Source organism: Lepidochelys olivacea (genome assembly GCF_965140295.1).
Source record: "Lepidochelys olivacea isolate rLepOli2 genome assembly, chromosome: 24".
NCBI lineage: Eukaryota > Metazoa > Chordata > Testudines > Cheloniidae > Lepidochelys > Lepidochelys olivacea.
The window spans coordinates 16,876,746-16,895,251 of NC_140434.1; the positions used below are offsets into that span (position 1 = coordinate 16,876,746).

General features: G+C 56.3%; 1 long non-coding RNA gene across 1 annotated transcript; it reads left to right on the forward strand.

The window, feature by feature from the left end:
* The first annotated feature begins 1,483 nt into the window (after positions 1 to 1,483).
* Positions 1,484 to 18,115, forward strand: LOC311512530. The gene is made up of 3 exons (XR_014709470.1): positions 1,484 to 1,615; positions 16,995 to 17,071; positions 17,601 to 18,115. It is a non-coding gene; the product is annotated as an uncharacterized lncRNA (long non-coding RNA).
* The last annotated feature ends 391 nt before the right edge of the window (positions 18,116 to 18,506 follow it).

Genomic DNA, 18,506 nt, shown 5'->3' on the forward strand with positions numbered 1-18,506 from the left:
TCACGCGTGTGTGTGTGTGTGTGTGTCCCTGCTGCCCTCCAGGGCTCGTCCCCTCCAGCAGGGGGCAGCCTGGGGACACACACACACACACACACACACACACACAGAGCAGGTCTCATCCCCTCCAGCAGGGGGCAGCCTGGGGACACACACACACACACACAGCAGGTCTCATCCCCTCCAGCAGGGGGCAGCCTGGACACACACATACACACACACACACAGCAGGTCTCATCCCCTCCAGCAGGGGGCAGCCTGGGGACACACACACACACAGAGCAGGTCTCATCCCCTCCAGCAGGGGGCAGCCTGGGGACACACACACACAGCAGGTCTCATCCCCTCCAGCAGGGGGCAGCCTGGGGACACACACACACAGCAGGTCTCATCCCCTCCAGCAGGGGGCAGCCTGGGGACACACACACACACACACACACACACACACACACACACACACAGCAGGTCTCATCCCCTCCAGCAGGGGGCAGCCTGGGGACACACACACACAGCAGGTCTCATCCCCTCCAGCAGGGGGCAGCCTGGGGACACACACACACACACACAGCAGGTCTCATCCCCTCCAGCAGGGGGCAGCCTGGACACACACACACACTGTATCAAACTCCCCCCCTCAACACGCTGAGTCTCTCTCCTTGACGTGCTTGTCAGATTTCTTCTGTACTAAGGAAATGAGCCGCGATCGGATTCCTTGCTCTGAAATGTCACCCCAAATATATATATATTATCGGGGGGGCGGGGGGGGGGAAGAGAATATAGATAAAACGTACAAAAATTATGTTGTTATGGCAACATCTCCGGGCTGCCTCCTCCCCACAGGGCAGGGGAAATATTGTCCAATACATCATGCGCCCAGGGACCTGACAGCAATAAAATTGTCCCTAACCAGCTCCTGTCCGGGTGATTTATAAGTCCTTAATTTCCCGATGACACCAGGGTATTTAACTTCATTTGCTACCGTTCCCCCCCCACGACCGCGGACACCTGTCGCCCTGCTCCGGGGCAGGCGAGCCAGCCCTCTGCCCCCTTTCTTTGAATTGAAATACTCCTCCCATCTCCAAGTGGTAATTCCGCTCATCGGGAGGCAGGTGGCAGGTGGCCTCTAGGGGACACCACTAATCTGCACCCAGCTGGCTCAGCGGGGATGGGGAATGGGGCCTTTCCCCTCTAGGGGCACCAGCTCTGATCCAGCCTCAGGGCAGGACACTGGCTGGCCCTGGGTGGGGATCTCTCCCCAGTCCCCCCCGCATACCCCCCAGCTTGCCCTCCCCACACAGCCCACCTCCCGGCCAGCTGGGATCTCTCCCCGGCGGGTGCTGATTGGAATGAATTCCATTGGAGTCAATGGGGCCGGACCCCCAGCTGGGGTCAATCAGCCGTCGTTCCTTGGAGTCAGCGCTGTAGTGAACAGAGGCCTGGATTCCTGGCCCTTGTGAGCGCTGCTAAGGAATGAAACTCAGACGTCCTTTGGCGGCCGGTCGATCTGACGCACGAGAGTTTATTATGCCCCTCAGCCGGGCTCCCCCGGCTTTGCAGCTCTTCCCTGGCACGGGGAGTTAGGAGGCCGGTCCTGGGATCACACCGGCTCGTGATCTAGGTCAGTGGTTCTCAAATCGTGGGGTGGGACCCCAGAATCGGTCGCAATCTTGTTTTAATGGGGTCACCAGGGCTGGCGTTTGACTGGCTGGGGGCAGGGATGAAGCTGAAGCCCGAACCCCACCACCCAGGGCTCAGGTTTTGGCTCCAGCCCTGGGCGGTGGAGCTCAGGTTACAGGCCCTCCACCCAGGGATGAAGCCCTTGGTGGTGGGGCTAGGGCAGGCTCAGGCCTTGGTCCCCCCTCCTAGGATTTAGTCAACGTTGGGCGGGGGGGGGGTACACTTAGCTGACTGGGGAGTCCAGCAAGCCGCCCAGTCTGGGGAACTTCCCGTGCAGGCGGAAAGAGCTGGGGGGTCGGGGACAGGGGGGAAACGGTGTAGTCAAATACCCCTGCCAGGATGTTTCCCCCTGGAACGTTTTGCTGGTGCCCGGGCTGCAAAGTGAGGGCAACTCTGCACTAAGCAGGGACGGTCACGGCTGGGATTTGGCCGCAGGGGGGAAATGTTAATGCAGGACACGAGGGATGCTGTGATCTCAAGAGTCAGGGCTGGTGCCGGTGCCCCAGGGCGGCACCAGGGGGCGCTGTGCTGCAGGGGGCGGGGTGGGAGGCTCTCCCCTGGCGGTCAGGGCCGGTGCCCCAGGGCGGCGCTAGGGGTCGCTGTGATGCAGGGGGCGGGGTGGGCGGCTCTCCCCTGGCGGTCAGGGCCGGTGCCCCAGGGCGGCGCTAGGGGGCGCTGTGATGCAGGGGGCGGGGTGGGGGGCTCTCCCCTGGCGGTCAGGGCTGGTGCCCCAGGGCGGCACTAGGGGGCGCTGTGCTGCAGGGGGCGGGGTGGGAGGCTCTCCCCTGGCGGTCAGGGCCGGTGCCCCAGGGCGGCGCTAGGGGGCGCTGTGATGCAGGGGGCAGGGTGGGGGGCTCTCCCCTGGCGGTCAGGGCCGGTGCCCCAGGGTGGCGCTAGGGGGCGCTGTGATGCAGGGGGCGGGGTGGGAGGCTCTCCCCTGGCGGTCAGGGCCGGTGCCCCAGGGCGGCGCTAGGGGGCGCTGTGATGCAGGGGGCGGGGTGGGCGGCTCTCCCCTGGCGGTCAGGGCCGGTGCCCCAGGGCGGCGCTAGGGGGCGCTGTGATGCAGGGGGCGGGGTGGGCGGCTCTCCCCTGGCGGTCAGGGCCGGTGCCCCAGGGCGGCGCTAGGGGGCGCTGTGATGCAGGGGGCGGGGTGGGCGGCTCTCCCCTGGCGGTCAGGGCCGGTGCCCCAGGGCGGCGCTAGGGGGCGCTGTGATGCAGGGGGCGGTCAGGGCCGGTGCCCCAGGGCGGCGCTAGGGGGCGCTGTGATGCAGGGGGCGGGGTGGGCGGCTCTCCCCTGGCGGTCAGGGCTGGTGCCCCAGGGCGGCGCTAGGGAGCGCTGTGATGCAGGGGGCGGGGTGGGCGGCTCTCCCCTGGCGGTCAGGGCCGGTGCCCCAGGGCGGCGCTAGGGGGCGCTGTGATGCAGGGGGCGGGGTGGGCGGCTCTCCCCTGGCGGTCAGGGCCGGTGCCCCAGGGCGGCGCTAGGGGGCGCTGTGATGCAGGGGGCAGGGTGGGGGGCTCTCCCCTGGCGGTCAGGGCCGGTGCCGGTGCCCCAGGGCGGTGCTAGGGGGCGCTGTGATGCAGGGGGCAGGGTGGGGGGCTCTCCCCTGGCGGTCAGGGCCGGTGCCCCAGGGCGGCGCTAGGGGGCGCTGTGATGCAGGGGGCAGGGTGGGGGGCTCTCCCCTGGCCGTCAGGGCCGGTGCCGGTGCCCCAGGGCAGCGCTAGGGGGCGCTGGGCTGCCTCTCAGCACCACCTGAACCATCCCCGTGTAAACACTTTTAAGCGGTTTCGATTAGTTCCCCTCCGGCCCCTGGACAGAACTAGCTCCAGAGCCGCGTCTTCCTCCCTCCAAGCGCTTTTCATTGGAAGCCTGGAAAATGGTTTTTAATAAGATTAGGAAGTCGTTTGTCAACTAATTAATTGGCTTTTCCCTGGTACCTGGAGCCACTGGCTCGGAAAGGGTGTGAGAGCAGAGGAGAAGGGGGTGCGTCCACGTGTGAGAGAGAATGAACGAACAAACGGGGGTGTGGGGGGGGGTGATCTCCCTGGCTTCTGGTGCCTGAGTTGTCGGTGTGCGGGTGTGCGACCACCACCGCAAGCCACACTGAAGGTTCAAAGGGCCAAGGCCACTTCTGACCTTCGGTGTGACCTGTGGTGGTGAGCACACGATCCCACTGTCCCAGCACCCGGCCAAGGGCGTACGGGCCCGTGCCAAGGCCCGCTCGCCTGGGGTCACGTGGCCAAGGTCATACAATGGCATCAAAGGGTCACGTGACAGGAGTGGCGTCAACCAGGTCAATGTCTTGGGTCATAGGTCAAGGGTCACCCCCGGGCCGGGTATCACTGGCCTAGGCCATGTGACCAAGAGCACTGGAGCTAGGGGTCAAAGGGTGAAGTTCACGGAGATGCAGGTCAAGCTCAGGGGGGAAGGGACCTGTAGGGGGAGTTCAAGCACGTGGGTCAAAGATCAAAGGTCACACAGGAATGGGCTAAACATTGGAATCAGAGATCAAAGGTCGTCCAAGGACAGACAACGCCGGGGGTCAAAGGTCACATGGGGCCAGCGAAGCAGGGGTGAAAGGTCATGTGGGGACAGGTCAGAGGAGTGGTCAGTCTGAGGTCCCTGGGTAGCGGGGGAACCCCCATCACCCCATCTCAGGGGACAGGACGAGGGTTGAACAGGCCCCATAACCCCCCTACCCAGCTTTGGCATCTTTCTGTGCACCAGACCCCAGTCCCCTCCCAGAGCTGGGGAGAGAACCCAGGAGTCCTGGCTCCCAGCCCCCTCCCCCCGCCCCGGCCCCTGCTCTAACCCACTAGACCCCGCTGCTCTCAGCCAATTAATTCTAACCCCACTGCGGTGTGAATGATTTATTTAGATTTTATTTTCCTTTGGAAATTGCCTGGTAATCTGCTCCCTAATCGCCGCAGAGCTGATTATGCAAATGGCATTCAAATGAGGCACGAATCAGAGGGAGGTGACAGGGTGTGGGCGCATTAAAGGCTGGGAGGTGTGGGCAGTGGGGATTTGCAGGGTCATTTAGTGCGTGAAGGCAAGGAGATGATAGAAGCAAAGAAAAGACAGAAAAAGAGGGGATGTATAGGGATGAATAGATAGATAGAGGGGTGTATGAGGATAGATGGATGGAGGGATGGATAGATAGGGGGGTAATGTCTGGGGATGGATGGATAGATGGGGGGTAGTGTCTGGGGATGGACGGATAGATAGGGGAGCCTATGAGGAGGGATGGACGGACGTATAGATGGAGGGTAGTGTCTGGGGATAGATAGCAGGGGGGTGTATGAGGATGGATGGATGGATGGATGGATGGATGGGGGTAGTGTCTGGGGATGAATAGCTGGGGTGTGTGTGAGGATGGATGGATGGATAAATGGGGGTAGTGTCTGGGGATAGACAGTGGGTGGATAGATATTTGCAGCGTTGTTGTAGGGGGGTCAGTCCCAGGATCTGAGATGCGCTGGCGGAGGGAACAGTTCTTACTGGACCAACGTCTGCTGGGGACAGTTGAGCTGTCGAGTCCCAATGACTCAGAGAAGTTCTCTGTGGAGCTCGACAGCCCGTCCCCCCCCAGCGCGGCTCCAACCTCACTGCAAATAGCCTGTCTGTCTCCACACCCCTCTGTCTAGTGCTACCCCTCCTCACACCAGCTCTGCTGGGTCACCAGGAGCAAGGCCCGTGCCTCAGTTTCCCTCCCTGTTTTTTTTCTGTTCAGCCGGTAAGTTCTCTGAGGCTGGATCTGTTTTTCTGTGTCTGGGCAGCGCCCGGCGTGACGGGGACCCCGATCTCACTCCTTTCCTCTCTGACCTGTCCGGCCAGTGAAAGCCAGTACAGCGGAAAGCCATATCTGACATCAAACGAGGAGCCAGCAGCCAGAATCCATTAGAGCCCAGCGCTCCCCGAGGGGAGATTCCCGCCACGCTGCGGACAGCTGAGAAATCAGGCCCTGACGCGGCAGGAATTGTATTTAGGGACCAAGGGAGAGGGTTTGGGGCTGGGGATCCCTCGGCTTAAAACCCTCCTGACTTAACGATCGAGGCAGAATAAAAACTGGGGCTGGAAATGAGCGGCTGTCAGAGACCAACGTCCCTTTTCCTGGTGTATCCACAGCACCCCCCACCCCAAGCAGGGCGCATCCTCGCCAGCAGGGGGCGATACACCCCCACCCCAAGCAGGGCGCATCCTCGCCAGCAGGGGGCGATACACCCCCACCCCAAGCAGGGCGCATCCTCGCCAGCAGGGGGCGATACACCCCCACCCCAAGCAGGGCGCATCCCCGCCAGCAGGGGGCCATACATCCCCCCCCAACACACACCCATGCACACACAGCAGGGCTCCTCCCCACCAGCAGGGGGCAATACGCACACCCCCACACCCACTGCAGGGCACGTCCCCTCCAGAAGGGGGCGATACACACACAGAGAGACAAACACAGAGCAAGTTTCATTCCCTCCAGCTTCAGAGCAAAGGACTGGCTGGCTCAGGGGGCCTGTCCCCTTTAGGGGGCGCTGGCTCCCATCCCCTGTCAGGGCAGGGCCTGGCTGGCTCAGGGGGGCAGGGCACGGGGCCTGTCCCCTCTAGGGGGCGCCAGCTCCCACCCATGGGCTCTAGCCCCTCAGCGCAGCGGTTCACCGGCCCCCCTGTGCAAATCGAGTGACCCTGGTCTCGGTCCCCCGTTCCCAGCAGGGACAGCCCCCTCCCCATGCGGCTGCACAGGCCATGGGGACCCCCCCCAGCAGTGGAGCGCTGGGGGCGCTGGGTGGCTGTATGGGTCCGGGGGTTCTTGTCTCCCCCACTCCAGCTCTGAGTGGGGGGCTGGAAACCGTGGCGGGGGTCCTCCCCACCGCGCTGGGCTGCAGCGAATGGCTTTAACCCAAGGGCTATTCAACCCCGACCCCGGAGCCCCCGACCCACAGGCCCCTCCTCCGCGGAGCCCCGTGGCCCGGATCCACACGCGTGTGCCGAGCACACGTGCGGCAAATCACACGCTCCAGGCAGCAGCTTGGCTGTGCGCCGGGCGCCACCTGGTGGCGAGCTCCGGTATGCAGCAGTCCCAATTCCACGGGGCTCAGGGCTGCGGGGGGGCTCCACCTGGCGGTCAAGACTGGCCCCCCCCAGTGCCGTGCTAGGGGGCGCTGGGCTGCGGGGGGGGCTCTCCCCTAACGGTCAAGACTGCCCCCCCCAGTGCCGTGCTAGGGGGTGCTGGGCTGCGGGGGGGCCTCTCCCCTGGCGGTCAAGACTGGCCCCCCCAGTGCCGTGCTAGGGGGCTCAGGGCTCCGGGGGGGGGCTCTCCCCTGACGGTCAAGACTGCCCCCCCCAGTGCCGTGCTAGGGGGCGCTGGGCTGCGGGGGGGGGGCTCTCCCCTGGCGGTCAAGACTGGCCCCCCCAGTGCCGTGCTAGGGGGTGCTGGGCTGCGGGGGGGCCTCTCCCCTGGCGGTCAAGACTGGCCCCCCCAGTGCCGTGCTAGGGGGCTCAGGGCTCCGGGGGGGGGGCTCTCCCCTGACGGTCAAGACTGGCCCCCCCCCCAGTGCCGTGCTAGGGGGCGCTGGGCTGCGGGGGGGCTCTCCCCTGGCGGTAAAAACTGGCCCCCCAGTGCCGTGCAAGGGGGCGCTGGGCTGCGGGGGGGGGTCACTGCACGGCCAATGGCGTGCACTGAATGGTGCAATAAAAGGGCATCAGAAAACAGCGCCTTGCTCCCCTGGGCGGGGCTGTGGTGTGTGTCCGTGTCCGTCCGTCCGTCCTCCCCTGCCGCCCCCTGCTGGAAGGGACGAGCCCTGCTGTGTGTGTTTGTGTCTATTTGTGTCACTATTCACGTGTGTATGTTCCTGTCGGCCACTGATTGCGACCCTGGTTTTGTGTCTCTGTGTGTTTGGGTCTCCGGCGGGGGATGAGTATTTGTGTCTCTCGGTGTGTGTTCGTGCATACTTGTGTCTCGGTGAGCGAGTGTGTCATTGTGCGCGTGCTGGAGGAGTCGGTGGCCACCTCCGCTCCCCGCAGCACAGCGCCCCCTAGCGCCAGCCTGGAGCATGGTCACCAGCCCTGACTGCCTGGGGAGAGCCCCCCCCCCAGCACAGCGCCCCCTAGCGCAGCCCTGGGGCATCGGGGCCAGCCCTGACTGCCTGGGGAGAGCTCCCCCCACTCCCCGCAGCACAGCGCCCCCTAGCGCCAGCCTGGAGCATGGTCACCAGCCCTGACTGCCTGGGGAGAGCCCCCCCCCACTCCCCGCAGCACAGCGCCCCCTAGCGCAGCCCTGGGGCATGGGGGCCAGCCCTGACTGCCTGGGGAGAGCCCCCCCCACACTCCCTGCAGCACAGCGCCCCCTAGCGCAGCCCTGGGGCATGGGGGCCAGCCCTGCCTGTCTGTGGCGAGTCCCCACCCTGCAGACGAGTCTCAGATTGGCTGGGTTGCCTAGTTTGCATTGCAAATTCCCTGGGACAATTTCTGCTCGGCCTGATCTCAGACCAGGGACCCGGCCGCCTGCAGTTTCCAGCCCTGACTCATATGCCTGGTGCTTTGCGGAAGCTTCTCTGCGGATCATGTTGGGAAGCTGACACAGCACAGCCCCAGCTGTTGTGAAATGCATCTGCCCTCCCCAAAACACACCCACACCCCTCGCTCCCTCTCTGAGCCTGTCCAGCCAGATCATGGAGGATCTAGGACAATGCCTGCCTGGAACGGGGATCGGAGGGACTTTCATTCACCCTGTGCCCCAGGACTGTGCCCCGTGCTCTGGCTCTGCCTTCCCTGTGGCTGGGCCCCTCTTTCCTACCCACAGAGAGGCATTGGTGGGAGCGGTGGGATTCCACATTATTTGCTCCAGCAGCTGGGGGCATCACGTTCAGATACACTCAGGGCAACTCCCCCCGCTCCCAGTGATGGGCTCAGGCTCTCTGCGGACGCAGGCAGGGTGGCTGCTGTCCCCTGCTGGAAGGGATGAGCCCTTTTCTTCTCCCATGGAGGTTAGGAATTGACTTCATTTTTAAAATGAAACTGAGAATCTGATTGAATTATGGGGGTGCCTGGATGACTCAAGCTGAGATCAGGGTCCCGTTGGGTCGGGTGCTGCCCAGACACAGGGAGAGACAGTCCCTGCCCCAGCTGAGATCAGGTCCCTGTTGTGCCGGGAGCTGCCCAGACACACAGCAACAGACAGTTCCTGGCCCAATGAGACCACAATCTAACAAGACAAGGATTCCTCTTCTTCTTCCCACCCCCCATTTTACCAATGGGGAAACTGAGTCACAGAAAGGTGAAATGACTGGGCCAAAGCCACAGGTCAGAAACAGAAATCGAACCCAGGAGTCCTGAAATTCCCAGCCCCCCTGGCTCTAACCACTACATCCCACTCCCCTCCCAGAGCTGGGGTTGGAACTAGGTTTGCCAGGTTTTGGTTGGATGTATTCCTGGAGATTTCATCACATGACATCATCTTTCATTAAAGATTAATCTTTAATTCCTGGAGACTCCCCGCCAATCCTGGAGGGTTGGCAACCCTAGCTGATTTAATCTTTAATTCCTGGAGACTCCCCGCCAATCCTGGAGGGTTGGCAACCCTAGCTGGAACCCAGGAGTCCTGACTCCCAGCCCAAGTGACAGATGAAGCTGAGAGATCCTTTTAAGTCTGAGCAAAGTCCCACGTCTATTTTCAAAAGTGCTTTAGGCATTTAGGAGCCAAAACCCCACTGATGGTCGATGGGATTTCAGCTCCTAAGTCCCTTTTGAAAACTAGAGATGCAGGCCTCACAACACAGCGTGGAAACACCTACAGAGCTTGACAAGTCTTGGGCCGTAGGCGCTGGGGGCATCTTGTAACATGCCCCAGCACAGCACGCAGCCCAGCTCCCCGTGCTTGCAGCGCATGCCCTTACAGACTCGCCAGCCCCTTGTATATGCAAAACCCTCGGCCTCGTGGCCGGCCTTGTGTATTTGTTCCACATGAAAATGCCTCGTTTGCGTTTCAGGCCCTGGGCGCACGTTCTATAGGCGAATGCAGAGGCTGCATTGCGAAGCCTGGCGCATGAATTCTACGTACAAATATAACTTGTCCATTGAAGAGCCGGGTGGTGGCTTTCTATATGCAGATGTGTCATTCGCATTTCAGGCCTGTTAGCCGACGGCCAAGGATGTTTGGTGAGGTGCCAGCTATGCCCGTTTATACCATCCGTGACTTTAACCGCTAGGACGCACTGTCCCTTCGCGGCGGGCAGCCCGGGCTAGGCTGACGGATGCCCCGAGGTCCTAACCACCCGTGACTTTAACTGCTAGAGCTCAGAGCTCCTTCGCACCGGGCAGCCAGGATTGACTGACAGGTGCCCCAAGAGTTTGCCCCGTGGAGGCGGCACAACTCAACGCTAGGCTCTTAGTACTCTCACCTAATGGCCAGGCTTTAGAGCCAAAACGGCTGAGGTTCTTTAATTGTGTTGGCTGCTTTACAGTAAACCAGAGAAAACAAGTCAGGCTTATGCACAAATGGTACCAAAATTTATTAAGCTAGATTCTAATCATGTGGTTACAAAATTGCTAGTGCCTACTTATTTAAATGTAGAGATGTTACACACACAAACAAGTTACAAAACTGAAGCCACAATCCCAAAGAAAGAAAACAAAGTATAGAGCTCTATTTCAAAATATGTGTACACTAAAGATAGGAGATCAGGTGTGGGTGCTTCTTACCCTCCTTGCATCTCTCGATTCCAGCGGTGCCAAGCCAGGATCGGTCACTCAATTCCGCGGAAAGACGAATAAGGGACAAGGCGTAGGGACCCTCTTAGCTGCAGAAGCCTTGGGAGGCTGTCACTTATCTGACCAGCAGATAGATAGTGAAAAGCACTCCAAAAATCATGGTGCTGTAGGTCCCCTACATATACCTCTGTACTCCTTTATTCTCTTTCTCCTTTCTTATGCCAAATTGAGGCTGGTCTGTCGGGGTGACGCCAGCTTTCGCAAGAGTAGTTTACACTTGCAAAGGAGAGAAACAATAAGTTTCGACTACTGGACATTTCTTTTATCAGGGTAAATATTTTCCCACCTAGGATGTTGGTGTGTGTGCATCACGCTATTTAGTTGGGGCTAAGAGCCATGTCTGTCACAGGGCCTCTGCCTGCTGTGAGCTTAATCGTCGTATCTGTTCCCAGAGGCACATTGTAGCAGCACACCTGTGCTTTCACAGCTTCAAAGGCTGTGCTGGAATATATGTTAAATGCCCTGTTCCGGCTTCCTCGTGTGTTTCCAGCAATGCTAGTCTGGGGGGGGGAGGGCTGGCTGTCTGGCTACAAGGCACCAGGCTTGCATTCTGTAGGCCAGTGCGTGAGGTTCCCCTGGTGCTACCTGGACTGGTGATCTGCTAGATCACTCCGCTCCTCGACTGTGGGAGCCAGCCTCACCCTGCTCTGCTGTGAGAACCCCACTCCCGGGTTGTTCCCCCACGGCCTCCAGCATGTAAACTGCTCCCAGCGCATAAGGGAACGCTTGTCGCCAGCCCGCTGCTTGGATTGTGCAACCAAATGACACTAGCCAATATCTCCAGTCCCAGACACAACCCTAGGAACCTCCTGTCACGGAGTCCCCGGGCGATGCTCTGGACCTGCTCCCCATGAAGCCAGGCAGGACTCTGGGGAGTCTCTCTGGGAGCAGCCTGTCTGCAGGACACACAGCTCACACGGCTTCCCCCTTCCTGGGTCTGACCTTGGAGCAGTCAGCCTCTCCGTGCGCTTTCCACAGCGAGTCCGCTCAGGCTGGGCTCCTGGGGAAGCCAGAGGGTCCTGCACCCCAACTCCACAGTCAGACGTGACTCTCAGCCAGCCAGGAAAACAGAAGGTTTATTAGACGCCAGGAACATGGACTAAAAGAGAGCTTGCAGGTGCAGAGAACAGGACCCCTCAGCTGGGTCCATTTTGGGGGGCAGTGAGCCAGACAACCACGTCTGCACTTCACTCCATGTCTCCAACCACCCCAAACTGAAACTCTCTCCAGCCCCTCCTCCTCTGGGCTTTGTCCCTTTCCCGGGCCAGGAGGTCACCTGATTCCTTTGTTCTCCAACCCTTCAGCTCTCACCTTGCAGGGGGGGAAGGGCCCAGGCCATCAGTGGCCAGGAAACAGGGTGTCGGCCATTCTCTGTGTCCAGACTCCTGCACACACCTGCCCTCTAGGGCTCTGCAATGATCATACACCCTTACCCCACCACCTAGATACTTAAGAACTGCATAGGGGAAACTGAGGCAACCCCACACTATTCAGAGGACACATTAAGAACAGTCCCACTTGGTCACACCTCTGTCTTGCAGTGTCAAGTTATGCCCGCTCGACGCTGCAAGTTTATATGAGTTCGTCAATTTAACAAAGAAATTGGTATGTACCAGGCTTGTTATCCCAAGGCAAGATGCTGACATGCCTCAAACAAAACGCATGGCTTCAGGTAGAATAAACAAACAGATTTATTAACTATAAAGATAGATTTTAAGTGATTATAAGTCAAAGCACAAGAAGTCAGCTTTGGTCAAATTAAATAAAAGCAAAACGCCTTCTAAGCTGATCTTAACACTTTCAGTGCCCTTACAAACTTGAATACTGCTCACCACAGGCTGGCTGGTTGCCCTTCAGCCAGGCTCTTCCCTTTGATCAGCGTTTCAGTCACTTGGTTGTGATCTCTGTAGAGGGAGGTGGAAGAGAGAGAGAGCATGGTGAAAGTCTCTCCATTTTATCATGTCCTTTCTTCCCTCTTGGCTTTGCCCCCTCCCCACCCTTCAGAGTCAGGGGAGCATTACTTCATCGCAGTCCCCAACTGTCCAGAGGAAGGGGGGTGACTCACTGGAGAGTCCAACAGATCCTTTGTTGCTGCCTAGGCCAGCGTCCTTTGTTCCTGTGAGGCTGGGCTGGGTTTGTCTCATACATGCCGGGATGAGGTGTGAACTGCCCCTCTGCTCCTGGAGAGTTTTGGCTGGGCCTGTTTTAAGCCCTGAGGACACATTTTCAACCTTATATCTATATACATGAAATTACAACCGATAACATCACTATAACAACAATGCTCAGTGCATCATGAGCCTTCCGAAGACACCTGACCTGACAAACTGCATTGGACACCACACAATCATATTATAAGGATGAACATGGGGGTGCAGGGTGTTCCCCTGAGGTACAGAGTGTCACAAAATGCCTGGGGTGCAGTTCAGAGCCTGCTGCATGCATGTTATAGGCAAATGCATGGGGTGCATTACAGAGCCCAGCACATGCATTCGATATACACATATATCTTGTGCATTGCTGGGGTCTGCTTTCTATGCGCAGATGCATCATTTGCACCTCAGGTGCCAGGCATGCATTCGAGAGGCAAATGCTTTTGCATGCATTGAAGAGCACTCTGTAGACAAACGCCTCGTATGCACAGCAGATCTTGCACTTCCCGTTGTAGGCATTAGCTTCCCTACCATCGCAAGAGCAGGGACTCCAAACTTCAATGCCGACACTTAGGCAGGGGAGGCAAGAGCTAGAAACACCCCCCACGCATTGCAAGGCCCCTGTCCGTCCCATGCACCTCCCGGAGGGCTGCATTTCATGCTCTGCAGGGGCACTCTCACAACACATGCCCCTCCCTGGTTGCACAAATCGAACGCCTTGCTTGCAAACAGGGATGTGATGCAACCCCAGAGCTGGGGAAGCTGTTTTCTCACCGCCTTCCCACGCTCATCCATCGCCAGCTCCCCCCACTGAACCCGAGCCCTTGTTCCTCCTTCCACTCCGCTGCCCGCTGCATTTCAGCCTCAACCACAGATTTCCTGGCACTCAGTCCTCCAATGACCCCAGAGATGCTGACTCCGATGTTATCGGGGATTCCCAGTGTTGTGATCAAATAACCCCCAGACTTAATTAGAGATTCACTGTCCCTGGATAACTGTCCACCCTCAGCTCCATCCATCCATCCATCCCCCTACACTCCCATCCATCCATCCATCCAGCTCCGCATTCCACTTCATCTGTCCCCAGACCCTCTCCAACCACCCTCATCCATCCCCCTCTATCTGGTCACCCCCTGTCAGGGTTCCCTCCCCACTCTGAACTCTAGAGTACAGACGTGGGGACCCGCATGAAAGACCCCCTAAGCTAAGTTCTACCAGTTTAGGTTAAAAACTTCCTCAAGGCACAAATTCTTTGCCCTTGGATGGTACCCTGCCACCATCAAGTGATTTAACAAAGAATCAGGGAAGGACCACTTGGAATTCCTCTTTCCCCAAAATATCCCCCCAAGCCCTTTCCTGGGGAGGCTTGAGAATAATATCCTAACCAACTGGCTACAAAGTGATCACAGACCCAACCCCCTGGGTCTTAGGACAATAGAGAAATCAGTCAGGTTCTTAAAAGAAGGATTTTATTTAAAAAAAAGAGTAAAAATCACCTCTGTAAAATCAGGATGGAAAACAACTTTACAGGGTAACAAAAGATTCAAAAACACAGCCGAACTTCCTCTCGGCTTAGTTTCAAAGTTACAAAAAACAGGAATAAACCTCCTTCCAGCAAAGGAAAAATTCACAAGCAAAACAAAAGATAATCTAACACGCCTTGCCTGGCTTTTACTTACAATTTGTAATATGAGAGTCTTTTAGGATGGATTATAGGAGAAGGAGTTTTCTGAACTGATGCTTCTCTGCTTCCCAAGAGAACACATGAAAAAAAAGGCTTTCCCCCCCCGACTCCGCCCCAGATTTTAAAGTATCTTCTTTCCCCATTGGTCCTTTTGGTCAGGTGCCAACCACGTTATTTGAGCTTCTTAACCCCTTACAGGTAAGGAGGAATTCTAGGTTACCCTTAGCTGTATGGTTATGACACACCCATACACACTCCGGCATCAATCCATCATATTCACCTCACCGCCCTCCCCCCAGCTCACAAATCTAATTCGTTACCTAGCCAGGCCCAGCTGCCAGCCCTTGGATGCTTCTGTTCTGACCCATTCCCGGTGTACCTGAGAGCCAATAGATGGCACCCACCCCTGGCCCTCGGGTCACCCTGCTGGCCCAGGGTCCATGGGTTCTAACCCAGGGGGGTGGGTCCTGTGCCTCTGACCCCGACAAGAGGCCCGTAGCTGGCAGGGCTGGGAGGGTGGATGAGATGTGCTTTGCGGCCGGGAGCCGTCTCACCACCGAGAGTCGTGATGGTCACATCAGGTGCCACATCAGCCATGGACTTATCCTCCCACCCATACAGAAACCAGCCCAGTCGCTGGGTAAACTGAGTCACCTGCCCCGCTGCCTGCAGCACAGCGCCCCCTAGTGCCACCCTGGGGCATCGGGGCAGCCCTGACTGCCAGGGGAGAGCCCCCCCCCCCGGCTCACTGCAGCACAGCGCCCCCGACTGTTCAGAGGGAGGGACTTACTTTTGGAGACCCATGATGTGGGCCATGTGCAGTGCAACACTAACAGTGCCATAAACTCCCGGGGTGACTCCCTGCACAGCGCTGCCCCCTGCTGGTGGTGCTGGGAAGTATGTCAGAAAGAATCCCTATTAATTGCTTTGTCTCCATGAAGTGGGTCTGCAGTGAGACCCCTTTGCATTTCTGACGTAGTAAATGGATGCTCAGTTATGTCTATGCAATCCCCAGAGTGAGGGAACTAATAGCAAGTAATAACGCTAATAATCTATCACTCAAATAACGGTGTAAGTAATCGATTGCTGAATTGCTACGATAGTTAATGACCTATTGCTAAATTATAATTTAATAATTAATACAATGTTATTAATATCAATGATCTATCAGTAAATTATAGTATATTAATTAATAATATTCGGATGCTAATTAATAACAATAACCTATTTCTAAATTCTAGTATATTAATAAGGACATTCTCTTGCTAATTAACTATGATGATCTATTGCTAAATTCTAGTCTATGAATATGAATATGTTATTAATTAATTACAATGACCTATTCGTAAATTATGGTTTATTAATAAGAATATTTTGTTTCTAAATTATTCACTAAAGTTATATACTTATTTTTATAATCATGTAATTTAGTAATCTATTGCTAAATTTCTATAATTAGCAATGATCTATCACTAAATTATGTTAAATACTAAGAATAATCTGTTGTGAAATTTCTTACCAATTTTATATTGGTAATTATGTTAATTAATATCAGTAATCTACTGCTAAAGTGCTATAATTAATAATGATCTATCACTAAATTATAATATTAATTACTCAGAAAAATCTGCTGTGAAATTAAACAACAATTATATGCTGATTATTATAACAATGTCAATTAACAGTAATCACTATATTCTGATATTCAATCATATTCCATTGGTAAAATTACTAAATTATTAGTAAGAAAATTATCATTGATAACAAATTGCTATGGTAATTAATACAAATGTACACTACATTCTAAAAATATTCATTAATATTCAATTGCTCAAACCAAATAATTAATTATTGGTAATCAAACGCCAATTATTAATTTTGATGCATTGTACATTTCTATAATAATTAACAAGAATATCCATTACATTGCAGTACTATTCCTTAGTCGCACTTTTCCATGGCTCACATCATGAAGGGAATTATTAGTAATAACGCTTGTTTGCAGTGTTATCGTAGCCGGGCTAGTCTCAGGAGATCAGAGATACAAGGGAGGTGAGGTAATGGTGAAAGAGACAAGATTTTGAGCTGTCTCGAGCTCTTATTCAGGACCAGAAGAAGAGCTCTGTGCAGCTTGAAAGCATCTCTTTCACCAACAAAAGTTGGTCCAATCAAAGATATTCCCTCCCCGGCCTGGTCTCTCTAGTAATAAAGTTCTCATTACTAATTAATATACTGGCAGCTACACTGCCAAGATGCTGAAACCACTTCAAAATGCCGGCGGTGTCTCAGTATGTCGCTCCTTTCCACCGGAGCAGTGTAGCCCATGTTCAGGGCCTCACAGACCATTTCCATGCAGCAGAATTTGTAGATCCACGTCAGGTGTTTCTTGGGTACAGTCCTGTTTATCTCCCAAGAATGGAGGCACAGCCATCTCTCCCTCAACACAGCAGATAACAAACTCCAGGGGGAAGTTTCCTTCCTCAGAAATCCAAGCCTGCTTGCAGACAGTATTCTGCCCAAAAAGATTTCCTCTCAATGCTCCTCTGGCTTGCTGCAGCCTTTTTGGGGGCAGCTTTCTGCTTCCGAGGTACCCAGCTGCAGCCCAATCAATGACCCTGTTTCATTTATCACTAAGCAAAGGAGTGTTTAATTGCTGCCTCATTTAGGCTGGACAGAAGGCTGCTAACACCCCTGAGCTTCAGCGAGGTTCTGTGTTTGTTCCCAGATGAAAGACAAGCTTCCTGGGAATGATCAACACCCTCCAGCACCCAAAACACAACAGGTCTCCCCAGTGGAACACAGGTAAGAGCCATTGTTATGCCCCCTTTCCCCTTGTGTTACACATTCATCATGGTGTGTTTCTCACTGGCTTGTCCCCTTTCCCCTTGTTAGAGTCGAGAGAGATTGTGTGTCTACCAAATCGTTGTGTCTAATTCTTCCGGATGTTACACACTTTTTAATCTGCCTGTCCTCGATTGTTGTGTCTAATTTTCCCTTGGATTTGATCCTCATCAGATTGTGTATCCACCTGTACTAGATCATTGGGTCTAATTTCTCCATGCATTACACACTCATCTGATTGTGTCTGTTTGTTTTCTAGTCTCTCCATTTCCCCTAGTATCCCCCTCCCCTGCAACCCACTGTCTCTTTCCCAGGCGGTTGTCATTTCACACCCCCAAAACACAATCAGACCCCCCAGCTCCTTGCTCAGCTACCTGTAGGTGGAGCGAGTGGAATCTCTGTGGCCTGGTGCACCAGGTCCCAGCACAGTCAGGAAAGTTGCTCCAAAATAAACGGCCAAAGAAATAAAGCAGTTTTGCCTTATTTACAGGCCTGGTGGACGTATCACCCACAACCGGCTGGGGAGGGAAGACTATGCATGGAGAAATGGCGTTCCTAGATGCCAAGGCCAGAAAGGTGCATGTGTGCCTCAGTTTCCCTGTGTGCTGCGTGTGTAACGAGGTGGAGGGAGAGGGTTCGTTGTTGCAGAGGGCCCGGTGTGACCTCGCCTGGCAGCCGGGACCCCGGACAACGGCTTGGAGATGGGGAACCCTAACAACTGTTGACCTGGTGACCAGGAGCCCCCCCAGCTTGGAAGGCAGCCAGTTCGGGCCAGTGGAGGACAAAGGGCGGAGGAGAGAGGACCCTGATGACCTGTTTACTTGGGATGGAGGACAAAGGACACAGAGGACAGGAGAGGAGCTGTGGGGCCAGTGATATCGGATGCTCAGCTGGAAGGAGGGGGCTTCTGGGCTGGGGGGAAGAGAGCAGCCAGAGCCTACCTGGATGCGAGAGAGACCCAGATGTCCTGTGCTGAGGGAGGCCAGGCCCGAGGGCCCTGAGAGCCTCCTGGGCTGGGTTCAGACCTTCAATAAACCTCCTGTGTTATGCTGGCTGAGAGTCACTGCGGGGTAGCGATCGGGGGGGTGGAGGACCCTGGGGTGCAGAGCAAGGGGACTCCCTGAAGGGGCCCACGGCAGAGACAGGCCAGCTCAGAGGTGCGGTCCCAGGAGGTGCTGGGGTCAGAGGGTCTAACCCCGAAGAGAGAGTGAACCTTCCCGGGGGGCCGTCACACCGAAGGAGGGTCACTCCCAGGGGCCGTACGGAGCCGAGCGAGAATAAGCCCTGGGTGTCCGTGACAGCTGGGTGCTGCCCAGACCCAGCGAGAGACGGGCCCTGCCCCAGCTGAGATTGGGGCCGTGTTACGCCTGGCGCTGCCCAGAAACCAACCGTGATC